This window comes from Salmo salar, chromosome ssa24, assembly GCF_905237065.1.
Source record: "Salmo salar chromosome ssa24, Ssal_v3.1, whole genome shotgun sequence".
Taxonomy (NCBI): domain Eukaryota; kingdom Metazoa; phylum Chordata; class Actinopteri; order Salmoniformes; family Salmonidae; genus Salmo; species Salmo salar.
The window spans coordinates 15,207,246-15,229,117 of record NC_059465.1 but is presented as its reverse complement, the minus strand read 5'-3'; positions in this window follow the sequence as shown (position 1 = coordinate 15,229,117).

Sequence of the window (21,872 nt, the reverse complement as noted above, 5' to 3'; positions counted from 1 at the left end):
TCCACAACTGGCCCAGCGTCGTACGGGTTAGGGGGGGTTTTGCCGGCAGGGATGTTCTTGTCCCATCGTCCCAAAGGCTTTGTAAGTAAGCTTGTTCCATCCTGACATTTTCATTCGTTCCTATATTCCCTGTACCCTTCACAACACCCTGTACTCTCCACAACACCCTGTGCCCTTCAGAACACCCTTTACAATATACAGTTTAACCTTCATAACACCCTGTACCCTTCACAACAGTATGTACACTTTACCACACCTTGTACCCTTCAGAACACCCGATACCCTTCACAATACACCCTGTACCTTTCACAACGCACTGGGTCAGCATAGTGTGCTCCATGTATCCAGATGGGCGGTTCCACTTCATATCAGCAAGCCATGACACCCACAATCTCAGATTGTTCTGAAAAGGTTTCTGTAGTTAGAAATAGATAAGATAAGCATTCCTGCAACATTATTTTGTTGAAAGACAATTTTAACTATTCATTAAATATAATATCCAATGTCCGATTTGGACCAAATCTCTTCTTAACAATGATTAAGACGTGAGGAATCCAAATAAATGGTCAAACCCTAAGCAAGTCCACCCCAACGGCCAGTATACAGTATCAGTTCTCTATGTATGACAAGTAGTTGTGAAGCTGCAACATGGAGAAGGCCTATTGTTTATTGTTTATGTAATGTATTCTAGGTGAATTTGGTGTTTTTTTACCCTGTTCAGAGAAATTACCCATTCAAGTCACTTGCATGAAACACTGGAATCTCCTCAGTGAATTTAAAACATTTAAAAAGTTATCCTTTTTAGATAAAACTGTACAAAATATATTCACGTCACCAAACAATTTATTAAAATACACTGTTTTGCAATGGTCTACAGTAGCCTCCACAGCACTCTGTAGGTTAGCACCATGGTGTAGCCTGAGGACAGCTAGCTTCCGTCCTCCTCTGGGTACATTGGCTTAAATACAAAACCTAGGAGGCTCATGGTTCTCACCCCCTTCCATAGACGTACACAGTAATTATGACAACTTCTGGAGAACGTTCTCCAACCTATCAGAGCTCTTGCAGCATGAACTGACATGTTGTCCACCCAATCAAAGGATCAGAGAATGAATCTAGTACTGAAAGCATAAGCTACTACTAGCTAGCACTGAAGTGCATAAAATCTGGTGAGTAGTTGTTTCAAAGAGAGAGAAAGACAATAGTTGTACAGTTTTTAACAAATTAATTTCTTCCAAAATGAAGGAGAAGCAAGAAAGAGATAGGGAGAGAGAGATAAACATATTTCCACATTTTTTCATTTTTTTTATTTTACTTTCAGTTTCACTTACTTAGCTAGCAAATGCAGATAGCTAGTTTAGCATACTCAAACACACTGCTCAAACAGATGGATGCTATGTTAGCTAGCTGGCTATGACTATCTAGCACAACACTGGATCTCTTCCAAGTGAAGGTAAAAGCCTTTGGTTTTACAAATGCATCGCCACCGGGGTTGCCGGTGTAAGTGCTAAACTGCTTACTGAATCTACACTGTAACGTTACTGCATGATTGTAGCGGGTTTACTAACGCATTAGTTATATTAGCTAAGTTGACTATGATGTTACTTTAGCTAATATGGTGACAACGATGTAGGTTGTGTGTAGTTATGATATGGTTTGGCTGGAAAAGTTTTTTTCACCGGGACACATACAGCTGATGTGTTGTACTGTACATTGAAGTACAAAAGCAATGGGAAAAGGTAAGAGGAGAGTACATAGATGTGTTTACTCATGATCAGGGGTGTATTCATTCCGCCGATTCTGTTGAAAAACGTTTCTTAAACAGAAGCAAACGGAACGAAACAGGTATAAACATACCTGAATTGGTCCAATAGAAACTGTCGTTTGCAACTGTTGGACTAATGATTACACCCTAGATCAGCTAGATGCAGGGCAGTTTGTCACCTCAAATTTTTCTCTCAACTTGTGTGCACCTACGTTGTAAACTTTCATTCATAGGCTAGGTTGTAGCAACCTCATGATGAGTACAAAACTTTTACAATCATGTGTATGTACAATATTGATATGAAAAAGTGTTTGTACACCAAAGAATAACATTAGCTATGCAGATGTAATTACATTTTTAAAAAACACACTGAATTATTATTATTATTATCAAATTATTAACATCACCTCTTGACCTGGCCTATTTGAATTGGTCCTTGTGTGCAACTTGGTGCATCATCTAGGGGAACAACATCACACTCCGGACCTCTGGCAGTCTCTATGGGGGTACCACAGGGTTCAATTCATGGGCCAACTCTTTTCTCTGTATACATCAATCATGTCGCTCTTGCTGCTGGTGAATCTCTGATCCACCTCTACGCAGACAACACCATTCTGTATACTTCTGGCCCTTCTTTGGACACTGTGTTAACAACCCTCCAGACGAGCTTCAATGCCATACAACTCTCCTTCCGTGGTCTCCAACTGCTCCTAAATACAAGTAAAACTAAATGCATGCTCTTCAACCGATCGCTGCCTGCACCTGCCCACCTGTCCAGCATCAGTTCTCTGGACGGTTCTGACTTAGAATTTGTGGACAACTACAAATACCTAGGTGTCTGGTTAGACTGTAAACTCTCCTTCCAGACTCACATCAATCATCTCCAATCCAAAGTTAAATCTAGAATTGGCTTCCTATTTCGCAACAAAGCATCCTTCACTCATGCTGCCAAACATACCCTCGTAAAACTGACCATCCTACCAATCCTCGACTTCGGCGATGTCATTTACAAAATAGCCTCCAATACCCTACTCAACAAGCTGGATGCAGTCTATCACAGTGCCATCTGTTTTGTCACCAAAGCCCCATATACTACCCACCACTGCGACCTGTACGCTCTCGTTGGCTGGCCTGCGCTTCATAATCGTCGCCAAACACATTGGCTCCAGGTCATCTACAAGACCCTGCTAGGTAAAGTCCCCCCTTATCTCCGCTCACTGGTCACCATAGCAGCACCCACCTGTAGCACGCGCTCCAGCAGGTATATCTCTCTGGTCACCCCTAAAGCCAACTCCTCCTTTGGTCGTCTCTCCTTCCAGTTCTCTGCTGCCAATGACTGGAACGAACTACAAAAATCTCTGAAACTGGAAACACTTATCTCCCTCACTAGCTTTAAGCACCAGCTATCAGAGCAGCTCCCAGATCACTGCACCTGTACATAGCTCATCTATAATTTAGCCCAAACTACTACCTCTTCCCCTACTGTATTTATTTATTTTATTTATTTTGCTCCTTTGCACCATATTATTTATATTTTAACTTTGAACTTTCTTCAAATTACAAATCTACCATTCCAGTGTTTTACTTGCTATACTTTATTTACTTTGCCACCATGGCCTTTTTTGCCTTTACCTCCCTTATCTCACATCATTTGCTCACATTGTATATAGTCTTCTTTTTTTCTACTGTATCATTGATTGTATGTTGTTTTACTCCATGTGTAACTCTGTGTTTTTTGTATGTTGTCGAACTGCTTTGCTTTATCTTGGCCAGGTCGCAATTGTAAATGAGAACTTGTTCTCAACTTGCCTACCTGGATAAATAAAGGTGAAATAAATTTTAAAAAATAAAAAACACTGCTACACTCATAAATAAATAATTGTCCTGCCTTATCTTAAACTGCACTGACCACCACTGGTGTGAAAGTACCCGTTTTTGCCAACGAGATGCCACTGTTCCCGTTACTCAGGGTTGGGGATTAACGGGTTACATGTATATTTGACATCTTTCTATTTTCTCAATGACATTCAAATCATCAATGAAAAACGTGCACATTTTGGTTCTGCCACAGAGCGTCTGACCACAAGTCAGAGACCACTAACACACCAAATGTGTTTGATGGATCGCGGGAAAAGAGCAGGAATAGGTTTTTGTAGGCTACAGTCCAAGCTGTCTTCCAATGGTACGACTGCTGTTGGCATCCAAAGATTATCCAACTTGAATAAACACTTGGAGGTAAGGATGACAGCAGTGGTGTAGCCAATGGGCGATAGCTTAGGGATATCAACAATTTTTTCTATCTACTGTTGGCTACATACACATGGGTGTGAATCACACTGCTGCTCTGTCATTTAGCCTATATGTGTTATTTAACCCAATAAAGGTTGAATTAAATAAATGTAAGCTGCCTATCAATCATTGTTTTTGCGACCAGTGGACAGCCATTGAAAAATGCGCTCTTGCAACAGCTAAATATTGCGGATCCCAGCCTATGGAATAAAAGTTTGAGGGAGTTCCTCCCTTCTATAGTCCTCTCTGGTGTTGTGCTCCATACTGTCAAAAACAAGTTTAATTTAAGAAGACCACGAGTCGGGATTTTATTGCTCAATCTAATTCGTGTTGATAAAACATTTTTCCATAGGCCTAATGGAAACATGTTCAAACTCGCCACTTTTGATAGACTTAAAGTTGCAATCTGTAGTTGCGACATCCTTCTTTTGACTTAATTATTAATTCTATACAGTGAGTGTACAAAACATTAAGAACACCTTCCTAATATTGAGTTGCCCTCAGAACAGCCTCAATTCATCGGGCATGGACTGCAAGGTGTCGAAAGCGTTCTACAGGGATGCTGGCCCAGGTTGACCCCAATGCATCCCAGAGTTCTGTAAAGTTGGCTTAATGTCCTTTGGGTGGTGGACCATTCTTACACACTGGAAACTGTTGAGTGTGAAAAACCCAGCAGCATTGCAGTTCTTGACACAAGCCGGTGTGCCTGGCAACTATTACCATACCCTGTTCAAAGCCACTTAAATATTTTGTTTTGCCCATTCACACTCTGGATGGCACACATAAACAATCCATGTTGTCTCAAAGCATTAAAATCCTTCTTTAACCTGTCTCCTCTCCATCTACACTGATTGAAGTGGATTTAACAAGTGACATCAATAAGGGATCATATCTTTCACCTGGATTCACCTGGACAGTCTATGTCATGGAAATAGCAGGTGTTCCTAATGCTTTGTACACTCAGTGTATATGGTAATGAATGAGCTACTTGTTGATCAGACCTGTGTTTAACCTCCTAATGGTTATTCGTTAGCTAACAAATTTAATGAGTTTCACCACTGTAACACTAATGAAGACTGTTAAGAGGGTGTAGAAGATTACACAGCACCCCTGTGGAGTCTACAGTACTAGCACACACACACACACACACCTACATGCATTGCACACACACGCACGCACGCATGCATTCCTGATGCACGCACACACACACACACACACACACACACACACGCAGACACACACACGCGCAGACACACACACACACGCAGACACACACGCAGACACACACGCACACACACACACACACACACACACACACACACACACACACACACACACACACACACAGGTTGTGTGTCCTCTGAGGTGTGTATGGTACATCAGAGCCAGAGATGAAACAACATATTGCCTCCAGCAAGATGAGTTATAGTAAAGAGCTTGGAGTGTAAGAAGAGTTTGGTGCTTGGAAAAGAGTGTAAATCATTTAAATGTCCTCTGCGCTCTCCAGAACCCGTCCGTCAGCCAATCTAAACACTCATAAACTACCCAAAACCTAACGCCCCCCACCACCACTGTAGTGACACTTGGTTGGCCTGCGTGTATATATGTGTGTGTGTGTGTGTGTGTGTGTGTGTGTGTGTGTGTGTGTGTGTGTGTGTGTGTGTGTGTGTGTGTGTGTGTGTGGTTCATGCAACTGCAGTATAGCCCCATGGAGGTTTGTCCAACTTTTTATCCTTCTCTCAGTCACACTGAATGACAGTACCTCTGTCACTATTACCAACATACACATGCATACATACACAATGTGCCCATGCTGTGGTTGTAGGGAGAGTTGAGCGTGAGGACAGGGATTAGGATCTATGGAAACTCTGACATGGAGAGAAAACTGTGTTTGTTTCATGGTTTCCTTGTTTCAGACTTGACAGACCGCTGTAATATGAACTAGCCATTTGATGTGTGTTTAGCTGTAGTTACTTCACCACAGGGCTAGTCGTACCAATAAGAGCGGAGGCTCCTAGTAATGCAGTTGGGCTGAAAGTTAACATGCCTCGGTTGTTGTTGATATATAACTCTCTCACACACACAGACAGAGAAAGAAAGAGAAATGTTTAAAGAAAGAGAAAGAGAGGGACAGAGAGAGAGAGAGGGAGAGAAAGAAAGACTGTGTGTGTGTGTGTGTGTGTGTGTGTGTGTGTGTGTGTGTGTGTGTGTGTGTGTGTGTGTGTGTGTGTGTGTGTGTGTGTGTGTGTGTGTGTGTGTGTGTGTGTGTGTGTGACTGTAGCAGATCGTCCAGGTCATCCAGTAGGAATGCAGAGCTGTTCCCCCAACCAGGATTTCAAATGGCTGCCTGGGGGCATTGTGGAGTAGGGGTTCCATTATTAACACTACGCCTGAGATTCATCTGAGACAATCTGTTCCCCCTCTACTGGCTGACAGCTAAGGAGCCAGGGACCCAAGCGGTCACACACACACACACACACACACACACACACACACACACACACACACACACACACACACACACACACACACACACACTGTTGCTGAGCGTTGACACAGTCCAGATGTTGGCAGCTGTCTTCATCTCTGCTCCAGATGAAGGCAGGGCAGTCGGCCAACAACCTGAACCGCTCTCTCTCTCTCTCTCTCTCTCTCTCTCTCTCCATCTCTCAGTTCAATTTAAGGGGCTTTATTGGCATGGGAAACATATGTTTACATTGCCAAAGCAAGTGAAATGGATAATAAGCAAAAGTGAAATAAACAATAAAAAAATAAAAGTAAATATTACACTCACAAGTTTCTAAGGAATAGAGACATTTCAAATGTCATGTTATGTTAGTTACAGTACAAAAGGGACATTTTGTAAATTCCTTCCAATGTGTCAAGTAATTATCTTTTTGTTTTCTCATGATGGTTGGGTCTAATTGTGTTTCTGTCCTGGGGCTCTGTGGGGTCTGTTTGTGTTTGTGAACAGAGCCCCAGGACCAGCTTGCTTAGGGGGCTCTTCTCCAGGTTAATTTCTCTGTAGGTGATGGCTTTGCAATGGAAGGTTTGGGAATCGCTTCCTTTTAGGTGGTTGTAGAATTTAACGTATTTTCTGGATTTATGGGGGATCGGCCTAATTCTGCTCTGCATGCATTATTTGGTGTTTTACGTTGTACAGAATTCAATTTGGTGTTTGTCCCATTTTGTGAAGTCTTGGTTGGTGAGCGGACCCCAGACCTCACAACCATAAAGGGCAATGGCTTCTATAACTTATTCAAGTATTTTTTGCCAGATCCTAATTGGTATGTCGAATTTTATGTTCCTTTTGATGGCATAGAAGTCCCTTCTTGCCTTGTCTCTCAGATCGTTCACAGCTTTGCGGAAGTTACTTGTTGCGCTGATGTTTAGGCCGAGGTATGTATGTTTTTTTTGTGTGCTTTAGGGCAACGGTGTCTAGATGGAATTTGTATTCAGGGTACTGGCAACTGGACCTTTTTTGTAACACCATTATTTTTGTCTTACTGAGATTTACTGTCAGGGCCCAGGTCTGACAGAATCTGTGCAGAAGCTCCAGGTACTGCTGTAGGCCCTCCTTGGTTGGGGACAGAAGCACCAGATCATCAGCAAACAGTAGACATTTGACTTCAGATTCTAGTAGGGTGAGGCCAGGTGCTGCAGCCTGTTCTAGTACCCTCGCCAATTCGTTGATATATATGTTGAAGAGGGTGGGGCTTAAGCTGCATCCCTGTCTCCCTGTCTCACACTTGTTGTTTTATAATGTTGTATGTTTTTCCCCCAACACCACTTTCTATCAATTTGTATAGCAGATCCTCATGCCAAATTTGTTGGAATCAACAAAGCATGAGAAGTCTTTGCCTTTGTTTTGGTTTGTTTGTTTGTCAATTAGGGTGTGCAGGGTGAATACGTGGTCTGTCGTACGGTAATTTGGTAAAAAGACAATTTGACATTTGCTCAGTACATTGTTTACGCTGAGGAAATGTACCAGTCTGCTGTTAATGATAATGCAGAGGATTTTCCCAAGGTTGCAGTTGACGCATATCCCCCGGTAGTTAATAGGGTCAAATTTGTCTCCACTTTTGTGGATTGGGGTGATCAGTCCTTGGTTCCAAATATTGGGGAAGATGCCAGAGCTGAGGATGATGTTAAAGAGTTTAAGTATAGCCAATTGGAATATGTGGTCTGTATATTTTATCATTTCATTTAGGATACCATCAACCCCACAGGCCTTTTTGGGTTGAAGGGTTTGTATTTTGTCATGTAGTTCATTCAATGTAATTGGAAAATCCAGTGGGTTCTGATAGTCTTTAAAAGTTGATTCAAAGATTTGCATTTGATCACGTATATGTTTATATTGTTTGTTCTTAGCCAAAAAGACTGGAGAAGTGGTTTATCCATACATCTCCGTTTTGGATAGATAACTCTTCATGTTGTTTTTTGTTTAGAGTTTTCCAATTTTCCCAGAAGTGGTTGGATTCTTCAATAACATTGAGCAGATTTCTGACGTGCTGTTTCTTCTTTTTTCCGTAGTGTATTTCTGTATTGTTTTAGTGATTCACCATAGTAAAGGTGTAGGCTCAGGTTTTCTGGGTCTCTATGTTTTTGGTTGGGTAGGTTTCTCAATTTCTTTCTTAGGTTTTTGAATTCTTCATCAAAACATTTGTCATTGTTGTTCATTTTCTTAGGTTGTCTGCTTGAAAAAAACAATATTTGATAGGGAAGCTGAGAGGTCAAATTATTAGATTTCTGGTATGACCCATATGCAGACAGTGTCGAAGAAACAAAAGTTTAATTCTAGTACAGGGGCAGGCAAACGACAGGTCAAAGGCAGGCAGAGGTCAGTAATCCAGAGACGGTGCAAAAGGTTCAGAACGGCAGGCAGTCTCAGGGTCAGAGCAGGCAGGGGTCAATAATCCAGTGAGGTGGGGCAAGGTATAGAATGGCAGGCAGGCAGGCTCAGGGCAGGCAGAACGGTCAAAACCGGGAAGAACTAGAAAACAGGAGCAAGAACAGACAGGAGCAGGGGAATAAATGCTGGTAGGTTTCACGAAACAAAACAAACTGGCAACAGACAAACAGAGAACACAGGTATAAATACACAGGGAAAAATGGGCGACACCTGGAGGTGGGTGGAGACAAGCACAAAGACAGATGAAACAGATCAGGGTGTGACACAGAAATACTGTTTAGGTTTTCTACTGCCAAGATTCACTATTACAGTGAAAACATTTTTGTCCAGGAAATTGTCTAGAAAGGTTTGGAGTTGCTCTGGATAAGAGCGTCTGCTAAATGACTTAAATGTAAATGTAAATTTGTTGTTGCCTAATTGTTTGTGGTAGATTTCTACACTATTTTCCTTTCATCTATAGCATTTCTTAATATTATTCAGATCCTTTGGCTTTGATGCCTCATGATTGAGCATAGCTCTGTTCATGTAGTGTGATTTTGCTGTGATCTGATAGGGGTGTCAGTGGACTGACTGTGAATGCTCTAAGAGACTCTGGGTTGAGGTCAGTGATAAAGTAGTCTACGGTACTACTGCCAAGAAATGAGCTAAGGTGTACCTACCATAGGAGTCCCCTCGAAGCCTACCATTGACTATGTACAGTTGAAGTCGGAAGTTTACATACACCTTAGCCAAATACATTTAAACTCAGTTTTTCACAATTCCTGACATTTAATCCGGGTAAAAATTCCCTGTCTTAGGTCAGTTAGGATCACCACTTTATTGTAAGAATGTGAAATGTCAGAATAATAGTAGAGAGAATGATTTATTTCAGCTTTTATTTCTTTCATCACATTCCCAGTGGGTCAGAAGTTCACATACACTCAATTAGTATTTGGTAGCATTGCCTTTAAATTGTTTAACTTGGGTCAAACATTTCGGGGAGCTTTCCACAAGCTTCCCACAATAAGTTGGGTGAATTTTGGCCCATTCCTCCTGACAGAGCTGGTGTAACTGAGTCAGGTCTGTAGGCCTCCTTGCTCGCACACGCTTTTTTAGTTCTGCCCACAAATGTTCAATAGGATTGAGGTCAGGGCTTTGTGATGGCCACTCCAATACCTTGACTTTGTTGTCCTTAACCCATTTTGCCACAACTTTTGAAGTATGCTTGGGGTAGTCTTTGTCCCCATGTGCAGTTGCAAACCGTAGTCTGGCTTTTTACTGCCGGTTTTGGAGCAGTGGCTTCTTCTTTGCTGAGCGACCTTTCAGGTTATGTCGATATAGGACTCGTTTTACTGTGGATATAGATACTTTTGTACCTGTTTCCTCTAGCATCTTAACAAGGTCCTTTGCTGTTGTTTTGGGACTGATTTGCACTTTTCGCACCAAAGTACGTTCATCTCTTGGAAACAGAACGCATCTCCTTCCTGAGCAGTATGATGGCTGCGTGTTCCCATGGTGTTTATACTTGCGTCCTATTGTTTGTTCAGATGAACGTGGTATCTTCAGGCATTTGGAAATTGCTCCCAAGGATGAACCAGACTTGTTGAGGTCTACAATTTTTTTCTGAGGTCTTGGCTGATTTCTTTAGATTTTGCCATTGTCACGTCCTGACCAGTAATAGGGGTTATTTGTTGTTGTAGTTTGGTCAGGACGTGGCAGAGAGTATTTTGTTTATGTGGTTCGGGGTGGTGATTTATTTAGTAGGGTGTTTGTTTAGTTAGTTCCGGGTTTTTTGGGGTTATGTTCTATGTTTGTATTTCTATGTGGTTTCTAGTCTGTTGTATTTCTATGTCTAGTTGATTGGGGTTGGACTCTCAATTGGAGGCAGGTGTTTTCTAGTTGCCTCTGATTGAGAGTCCTATATATGGGTATGTGTTTGGTTAAGTGTTTGTGGGAGATTGTTCTTGGATTGCTGTGTTGCCTTCAAGACTGTTATTTTGTCGTTCATCGTTTTGTGATTTTTGTATACGTGTTTGTTTGGTTTTTTCCTTCTTTTCCCGTCAATAAAGAAGATGAGTATACATGTCCCTGCTGCGTTTTAGTCCTCTCCTTACGACATCCGTGACAGCCATGATGTCAAGCAAAGAGGCACTGAGTTTGAAGGTAGGCCTTGAAATACATCCACAGGTACACCTCCAGTTGACTCAAATTATGCCAATTAGCCTATCAGAAGCTTCTAAAGCCATGACATCATTTTCTGGAATTTTCCAAGCTGTTTAAAGGCACAGTCAACTTAGTGTATGTAAACTTCTGACTCACTGGATTTGTGATACAGTGAATTATAAGTGAAATAATCTGTCTGTAAACAATTGTTGGAAAAATTACTTATATCATGCACAAAGTAGATGTCCTAACCGGCTTGCCAAACTATATTTTGTTAACAAGAAATTTGTGGAGTGGTTGAAAAACTAGTTTTAATGACTCCAACCTAAGTGTATGTAAACTTCCGACTTCAACTGTACATACCCAGCGTCCGACAGAGCTGCAGGAGTTGTGACACGTTTTTGTTGGTAACTCTCTCTCTCTTTCTCTCCCTTTCTCTCTGCCCATCAAATTATATGTTTACAATAATACTGGTCTGCTCCGAGGCACACACGGACACATGCACACACGCACTCACACACACACACACACACACACACACACCATACACTGAGGTGCAGTTTCCAGAGAGGGGTAAAAATAAAAAAAAAAAAAGAAACAGAAAGAAAAAGTAAAGATGGACTGAAATTCTTCTCATTAACTTTTCTACTCTGCTCTTGTCTAACAGAGAGATGGAAAACAATACCTAATGGGTAGCACTTTATAACTCCACGTAATAAAGCATTTGTAATGGATTAGTGAATGGTGTATTCATCATTTATCAACCGTTAATCCTACATTTGTAAATGTTAGTAACCTAGTTATTCACAAATTTAAAACAACTTTCATAAGATGTTTAATATAGGTCTTTATAAAGCATTTATTAATCATTAAATCTTTTTGCGCGGCCTCATCTAAAGTGTTGGCTATTAGGGTAGTGAGTTCGATTACTGGGATCACCCATATGTAAAATGTATGCACGCATGACTGTAAGTACTTTGGATAAAAGGGTCTGCTGAAAGGCATATATTATACTATCATTAAATATTACAATACAAAGGATGTTTAAGAAAATATACAGTACTTAAAACAGTCATACTGTTGTAATAGTGTGATGTGTAACTTCAGACAGGCTATGCTGAGTAAAATAACATTTTTAGTCCGAAAATGCAAACATAAGCTTTTCGTTGGCAGTGACTTTTCTATGTGTGGATTGTAGTCACTCCTTAGAGCAGTCTAATATTGGTTAACTCAGAAATAAAATCTTGCATAATTTGGTCAGCTGTGTGATTATGTTCTGGGTCCATGTGTGTTAAAAATTGGGAGTTTCGTTTTGTGAAGTCTTCACCCTCGCAAAAGGAAACTCATGTATCTGAATACATTCTTTTTATGAACTATCCCATTAAGTTGCGCACACACACACACACACACACACACACACACACACACACACACACACACACACACACACACACACACACACACACACACACACACACACACACACACACACACACACACACACACCCGTAATGAGCAGTCAGTGTCTGTTCCACTTCATCAACTGTAATAAGATGTCATTATGATAAGGACATGTGTGACGTCTGGACGTATCGTTATAATGAAGACATGTAAGGGTGTGTGTCACATCTAGACACAGTGTTATGATGAGGGGATGTCACTTTCAGCCTCATTTTATCATTGAACCCTGTCATACTCATGCATACACAAAATGTATTCCATGAGGACGTGTATCTGTTAATCATTTTCTAAACTAAGAGTCGTCTTCACAGACAGACAGTTTCTAAATTCACAATATTCAAATCACATTCATTTCCTTCAGCCATTCTATCAAAAGCATGTTCAACTGGGAGGAGAATGAATAGCCTAATCACTTCATTCAGTGTGTGTGTGTGTGTGTGTGTGTGTGTGTGTGTGTGTGTGTGTGTGTGTGTGTGTGTGTGTGTGTGTGTGTGTGTGTGTGTGTGTGTGTGTGTGTGTGTGCGTGGTTGTGTGCACACGTGCGTATGCACTTCCCCATCCACATTGACGGGCTGCAGTGGAGAGTGCTTCAAGTTCCTTGGCATGTACATCTCCAAGGACCTGAAACGGTGCCACCACACCAACACCGTGGTGAAGAACAGCGCCTCTTCAACCTCAGGAGGCTGAAGAGATTTGCCATGGCACCTAAGACCCTCACAAACTTCTACAGATGCACCATCGAGAGCATTCTGTCTTCACCAGCTGGTACCGCAACTGCTCCACCCTCAACCACATGGCTCTCCAGAGGGTGATGCAGTCCCAACGTGTCACTGTGGGCACAATGCCTGCCCTCCAGGTCATCTACAACACCCGGTGTCACAGGAAGGCCAAGAAGATCATCAAGGACCTCAGCCACCCTAGCCACGGCCTGTTCACCCCGCTACCATTCTAGAAGGAGGAGACGGAACATGTACATCAAAACTGGGACCAAGACACTGAAAAACAGCTTCTATCTCCAGGCCATCAGGCTGTTAAATAGTCACCTCTAGCCGGGCACCAATGTTTATATGCTGTTTTACACACTTTACACTGTATGTATATACTGTATTCTATCGTGACGTGTACTTACGAGCCCTTTCCTAACAATGCAGAGTTAAAAAGTAAAAAGATGTTTAAATATAGAAAAGAGTAACACAATAAATAACAATAGTTATGCTATAGACAAGGAGTACAGATACCGAGTCAATGTGGGGTACGAGGTAGTTGAGGTAATATTACTGCACTGTTGGAGCTAGAAACATAAGCATTTCGAAGCACCTGCAAGAACATCTAACAGCCAGGTACAGTGCATTCGGAAAGTATTCGGGATCCCTTCCCTTTTTCCACATTTTGTTACGTTACAGCCTTATTCTAAAATGGATTAAATAAAACATTTTCCTCATCAATCTACACACAATATCCCATAATGACAAAGTGAAAACAGGTTTTTAGACATTTTTGCAAATGTTTTCAAATTAAAAACAGAAATACCTTATTTACATAAGTATTCAGACCCTTTGCTATGAGACTCGAAATTGAGCTCAGGTGCATCCTATTTCCATTGATTATCCTTGAGATGTTTTCACAACTTGATTGGAGTCCACCTGTGGTAAATTCAATTGATTGGACATGATTTGGAAAGGCACACACCTGTCTATATAAGGTCCCACAATTGATAGTGCATGTCAGAGCAAAAACCAAGCAATGAGGTTGAAGGAATTGTCCATAGAGCTCCGAGACAGGGTTGTTTCAAGGCACAGATCTGTGGAACGGTACCAAAAAATGTCTGCAGCATCGAAGGTCCCCAAGATCACAGTGGCCTCCATCATTCTTAAATGGAAGAAGTTTGGAACCACCAAGACTCTTCCTAGAGCTGGCCGCCGGGCCAAATTCAGCAATAGAGGAAGAAGGGTCTTGGTCAGGGAGGTGACCAAGAACCCGATGGTCACTGACAGAGCTCCAGAGTTCCTCTGTGGAGATGGGAGAACCTTGGGCTCATGCGGTGGAGGAGATCTTCGTGGGCTATACTCAGCCTTGTCTCAGGGTAGTAAGTTGGTGGTGTGTTGATATCCCTCTAGTGGTGTGGGGGCTGTGCTTTGGCAAAGTGGGTGGGGTTGTATCCTGCCTGGTTTGCCCTGTCCGGGGGTATCGTTGGACGGGACCACAGTATCCCCCGACCCACCCCTGTCTCAGTCTCCAGTCTCCAGTATCTATGCTGCAATAGTCTATGTGCCAGGGGGCTAGGGTCAGTCTGTCCTATCTGGTGTCCTGTGTGAATTTAAGTATGCTCCCTCTAATTCTCTCTCTCCTTCTCTCCCTTCCCTCCCGGAGGACCTGAGCCCTAGAATCAAGCCTCAGGAATACCTGGCGTGATGACTCCTGGCTGTCCCCAGTTCACCTGGTCTTGCAGCTGCTCCAGTTTCAACTGTTCTGCCAGCGGCTATTAACCGGATGTGCTACCTTGTCCCGCACCTGCTGTTTTCAACTCTCTCTCTCTACCTCCCCTGTTGTCTCGACCTCTGTATACTCGGCTATGAAAAGCCAACTGACATTTACTCCTGGCCTTAAATGGCCATGTAATCTTATAATTTCCACCCGGGACAGCCAGAAGAGGACTGGACACCCCTCAGAGCCTGGTTCCTCTCTAGGTTTCTTCCTAGGTTCCTGCCTTTCTAGGGAGTTTTTCCTAGCCACCATGCTTCTACATCTGCATTGCTTGCTGTTTGGGGTTTTAGGCTGGGTTTCTGTATAGCATTTTGTGACATCTGCTGATGTAAAAAATGCTTTATAAATACATTTGATTGATTGACAACCATCTCTGCAGAACTCCATCAATCGGGCATTTATGGTAGAGTAGCCAGACGGAAGCCACTCCTCAGTAAAAGGCACATGACAGCCCGCTTGGAGTTTTCCAAAAGGGACCTAAAGGAGTCTCAGGCCATGAGAAACAAGATTCTCTGGTCTGATGAAACCAAGATTGAACTCTTTGGCCTGAAGGAAACCAGGCACCACTCATCACCTGGCCAATACCATCCCTACGGTGAAGCATGGTGGTGGCAGCATCATGCTGTTGGGATGTTTTTCAGTGGCAGGGACTGGGAGACTAGTCTGGATCAAGAGAAAGACGAATGAAGCAAAATACGGAGAGATCCTTGATGAAAACCTGCTCCAGAGCGTTCACCTTCCAACAGGACTACGAACCTAAGCACACAGCCAAGACAATGCAGGAGTGGCTTCGGGACAAGTCTCTGAATGTCCTTGAGTGGCCCAGCCAGAGCCCAGGCTTGAAACCCAATCGAACATCTCTGGAGAGACCTAAAATTAGCTGTGCAGCAACGCTACCCATCCAACATGACAGAGCTTGAGAGGCTCTGCAGAGTAGAATGGGAGAAACTCCCCAACTACAGGTGTGCCAAGTAGAGGTCGACCGATTAATCGGAATGGCCGATTAATTAGGGCCGATTTCAAGTTTTCATAACAATCGGAAATCGGTATTTTTGGATGCCGATTTGGCCGCTTTTTTCTTTTTTTTTCTTTAGACCTTTATTTAACTAAGCAAGTCAGTTAAGAAAACATTCTTATTTTCAATGACGGCCTAGGAACGGTGGGTTAACTGCCTTGTTCAGGGGCAGAACGACAGATTTTACGGTTAACTAGTCCAACGCTCTAACCACCTGCTTTACATTGCACTCCACGAGGAGCCTGCTTGTTACGCGAATGCAGTAAGAAGCCAAGGTAAGTTGCTAGCTAGCATTAAACTTATCTTATAAAAACAATCAATGATAATCACTAGTTAACTACACATGGTTGATGATATTACTAGTTTATCTAGCCTGTCCTGCGTTGCATATAATCACTTAGGTACACGTTGCTCCAACTATAAACATCAATGCCTTTCTTAAAATCAATACACAAGTATATATTTTTAAACCTGCATATTTAGTTAATATTGCCTGCTAACATGAATTTCTTTTAACTGGGGAAAATGTGTCACTTCTCTTGCAAACAGAGTCAGGGTATATGCAGCAGTTTGGGCCGCCTGGCTCGTTGCGAACTGTAAAGACTATTTCTTCCTAACAAAGACAGTCGACTTCAGAAGTATATATTTTTAAACCTGCATATTTAGCTAAAAGAAATAAAGGTTAGCAGGCAATATTAACCAGGTGAAATTCGGTCATTTTGCGTTCATTGCACGCAGAGTCAGGGTATATGCAACAGTTTGGGCCGCCTGGCTCGTTGCGAACTAATTTGCCAGAATTATGACATAACATTGAAGGTTGTGCAATGTAACAGGAATATTTAGACTTAGGGATGCCACCCGTTAGATAAAATACGGAACGGTTCCGTATTTCACTGACTGGAAAAATGTTTTGTTTTCGAGATGATAGTTTCCGGATTCGACCATATTAATGACCTAAGGCTCGTATTTCTGTGTGTTATTATGTTATAATTAAGTCCATGATTTGATAGAGCAGTCTGACTGATTGTTGTAATTGTCATTATTACAAATAAATCGGCCAATTAATCGGCACCGGCCTTTTGGCTCCTCTAATAATCGGTATCGGCGTTGAAAAATCATAATCGGTCGACCTCTAGTGCCAAGCTTGTAGCGTCATACCCAAGAAGACTCTAGGCTGTATTTGCTGCCAAAGGTGCTTCAACAAAGTATTGAGTAAAGGGTCTGAATACTTATGTAAATGTGATATTTAATTTTTTTTATTCTTCTAAATTTGCAATAATTTCTAAAAAACTGTTTTTACTTGTCATTATGGGGTATAGATTGTGTATAGATTGATGAGGGGGGAAAAACTATTCAAACCTTTTTAGAATAAGGCTGTAACATAACAAAATGTGGAAAAAGTGAAGGGGTCTGAATACTTTCTGAATGCAATGGGGAGTGGTGCTCACTAAGGAAGCAACATGACATCTGTAACACTTGTGTACTCGCGTGTGTGCAAGTGTCTGTATAAAAGACTTTGCCTATGTAGCATAACCAAGACCATAGAACAGTAGAGTAGTGCTACAGTAGTAAAGTACCTGTAAAGCATCTATAGAGAAGTGCAGCTCAATAGGGCTATAGTCTGTAAAAACTTGGCTTCTCATACCGCCACATTTGGAATTGATTATCTTCACTGGTAGAGAGAGCTGAGGGCGTACATATGAGGCACTCAGAAAAGTCCGCAAAGCCTTGCCAAGAGAAAAAAGTTCTAATTTTGCCCTGCATTGTTTTATGAAGAATACCTAAAAGAAAGAGATAGACGGATGAACAGAGAGAGAGAGAGAGAGAGAGAGAAGGGAAGAAATAGTGTCCACCCTTCAGAGACCCATGCTGGACCCACACACTGGGTGCATCTCCATTATCTAAATACGCTTCCTCCTCTACTCTCCCCAATCTGAAGAGGTGAAAACAATATACAACTGGACACATCTATAACAACAATTTGGCATCAGAAGAGATGAAGGGAAAAAAATGAGGAACAGAGCCCATTCTGGCTTTGAGATACACACCACCAAATCTCTACCCTTCCACCCAAAATGTACTGTACAGATATTCACCCACTCTCAAGAGTTTAAAAGGAATCGACTGGTCTAAGAAATATGTTGGAAACTCCCTCTAGTCCTCTTAGGCCTATAATGATTTTAAGCAAATGCAATGTGGGGAGGCGGGTAGAGAATCAAAACGCAATGTATGTGTCAAAGGGAAACCGAAGCGTATATAACGACACAGGATGAGACCCAGATGCAGACACAGGAGGCAGATGGGTAGAGTCTCAGAGATTTATTATATACAAGGGGTAGGCAAATGGCAGGTCCAGGACAGGCACAGATAAGTAATCCTAATAAGAATCAGGCAGGCTCAGGGTCAGGGCAGGCAAAAACAGGAGACAAAAGGGCTGTGAGACAGGTTTCATTTTAGACACATGAAAAGTGGGATGTATATGGAGGGTGCGGGGCAACAGAAGACGAACAGCAGTGTGGCTAAGGATTTTAGAGATGGGGAAAGGGCCGATAAAGTGGGGGGAAAGTTTACGGGACTCCACCCGGAGGGGCACGTCCTGAGTGGAGAGCCATACCCTCTGCACGAGACGATAGCGAGGAGCCGTGGTCTCTTCCAGGTACGTTGACAGCGGCGGACGAACATCTAGGCCGAGGGTATGCTGACTTCTTCCTTTTGCTCAGGGAGGAGCGGAGGCTAGTAACGCAAGGAACACTCGAATTGTGTACTCCACCCACATGAGTTGCTGGCTCCAGCGAAGAGTTGTCTCCAGGTCCTGATTGGCTTGCTCTGACTGGCCGTTAGATTGGGAATGAAACCCGGAGGACAGGCTGGCCTCAGGGTGCAGAACGCCTTCCAGAACCTGAACGAGAACTGAGGACCACATTCGGAGACCATGTCGACCAGAGTCTATGGATCCGAAAGACGTGCTGCACCATAAGCTGGGCCGTCTCCTTGGCTGAGAGCAACTAGGGAAGGGGAATGAAATGTGCTGCTTTGGAAAACCTATCCACAACCATAAGGATGGTGGTGTTGCCATCTGACGGGGGGGGGTGAACCAGTGACAAAGTCCAGGGAAATAAGGGACTAGGTGCTGTAAGGAACAGGGAGTGGTTGAAGAAGGCCAGCCGGAGCTTGCCACTGAGTCTTGTTCGGTGTGCACACAGTGCGAATGCGGAGATGTCAGGAACCATGGTGGGCCACCAAAATCATTGTCGGATGAAAGCCATGGTTCGACGGGAGCCGGGATGACAGGTAAGGTTAGCGGAATGGCCCATTCCAGGACCTTTACCGTGATGTCATTGAGGCCCTGGTAGTCGATACACGGGTGCAGGTTTTGTCCTTTTTTTACACAAAGAAGAACCCTGCGCTGGCAGGGGAGGCAGAAGGACGAATTATCCCTGCAGCCAGAGAATCCTCAATGTACTCCTCCATGGCCTTGGTCTCTGGGGCAGACAGGGAATAAAGCCACCCCTGAGGCGGGGTGGTGCCCGGGAGGAGATCAATGGCACAATCGTAGGGACGATGCGGTGGAAGGGATGTGGCGCGAGCCTTGTTGAAAACCTCCCGGAGGTCCTTGTACTCTGCGTGAACAGAGGAGAGATTCAAGGCTTTTCCCAAGCCCGCAGGGGGACGTTCCGGGGCAGGCTGTGCCGTTTTAAGGGAATGTGCATGGCAGAACGGGCTTCAATCCAGGATAGAACTAGTAGCCCAGTCAATCAGGGGGTTGTGCCTCTGGGGCCATGAAAATCCCAAAACCACAGGAACATGAGGAGGTGTTAGTAGAAACTGTATGGACTCAGTGACTGCCCGACATTCGCAGGTTAATGGAAACCGTACTGTGAGTGACCCTGCCAATGGCACATCCGTCCAATGCTCTGGCATCCATGGGAATAGAGAGGAGTTGAGTGGAGATACCCAGCTCAGATACCAGGATAGCGTCCATGAAGCTCTCGTTAGCCTCAGGGTCAACGAGCACCCAGAGGGATTTAGACCAGTCACTCCACAGCAGGATAGCATGGAGAGGAGTTCAAGTAATGGGAGTTTGGAGACTCCCAGTATGGCCCACCAGCGTACTCGTACCTACTGATGAGCCTGGCCTTTTACTGGACAGGTGGAAATATAATGTCCTGTTGTACCACAGTACAGGCAACTGTTGGAGCTCAGCCTGCGTAAACTTTCAGTAGGAGAAAATCTAGCCCCCAGCTGCATGGGCTCTGGAGGAGACGACTCGCCAGTCCCCGATGATTCCTGAGGGAACCTGGGTGACTTCGGATTCTCTCTGGAATTCTTCGGAAGTGAAGGTGAAACCGTGGACGAGCGAGTGCGGCCGAGATCAGACCTCTCCCTCCTGCATTCCCCTTAGGCATCCATCAATCCTTATGGTCAAGGCTATGGGGGAGTTGAGATTCATGGGTAACTCCCGAGCTGCGAGCTCGTCTTTAATTTCCTCCGATAATCCATGAAGGAAGGTGTCAACCAGGGTCTCCGGGTTCCAGGCACTCTCGGCAGCCAACATGCGAAAGTCTACCGCGTAGTCTGCCACACTACGGAAGTCTTGACATAGTTGAAGTAGCTTCCGAGCCGTTTCTCTCCTGGGCACCGGATAATCAAACACCTTCCTCACCTCCGATACGAAATCCTCCAGACGTAGGCAAATGGCGGATTGTTGCTCCCACACTGTCATAGCCCAGGCGAGCGCTCTTCCAGACATCAGCGTAATGAGATACGCTATCTTCGAACGATCTGAAGGAAACGACGAGGGCTGCAGCTCAAAGATGAGGGAGTACTGGGAGAGAAACGCCCAGCAGGTTCCAGGATCGCCAACATAGCGCTCCAGAGGAGGTAAGCGGGGTTCTTGGGAAGCCGGGGTAGGCTGGGGAAAAGCACCGCTGTTTGCGCGTTACTGAGCATCCGGGAGGTTTCCGTTGTGGCTTGCTGCCCGACAGATAGTCTGCGGTATTGCTTCTGTAATGAGTTGAAACCCTGGTCATGGCTTCCGCCAAGGTATGGAGTCCTTCAATAAGGTTCTGAAGTAGCTCCTCTTGTCTTCCAATGGTGGCTCCTTGCAGGCAGACAGCATTGCAGAGCTGGTCCAAGTCTGCTGGGTCAGCCATGGACAGTTAGTTCTATAACGACGCAGGATGAGACCCAGATGCAGACACAGGAGGCAGATGGGTAGAGTCTCAGAGATTTATTATATACAAGGGGTAGGCAAATGGCAGGTCCAGGACAGGCACAGATCAGTAATCCTAATAAGAATCAGGCAGGCAGGCTCAGGGTCAGGGCAGGCAAAAACAGGTCGGAACCGGCAAAACTAGAACACGCTGGAGGAAAAACACACTGGGACGACTTGACGAGACAAGATGAACTGGCAACAGACAGACAGAAAACGCAAGTATAAATACACAGGGGATAATGGTCAAAATAGGAAACACCTGGTGGGAGGTGGAGACAAGCACAAGACAGGTGAAACAGATCAAGGTGTGACAGCGCATGACATCATGAGCTAATCTGTTTGATCTGACTGCTGATTGACTGGCAGCCCCCTCCCTGAGCCCGCCCCCCGAGGGGAAACATCTCTATTTCGAACCTCCTTCTGCTGGGGTGCATGTGTGTGTTCACTGTGGGGGATCATTAATAATATATGACTCTGTGGTATAATAGACTTGTCTACTAGAGAATTACCACTGACAGAAAGACAGCTGATTAACATAGCTGAAGGACTGAATGGATGAGATGGAGAGAAAGAGCGAGAGAGAATAGAG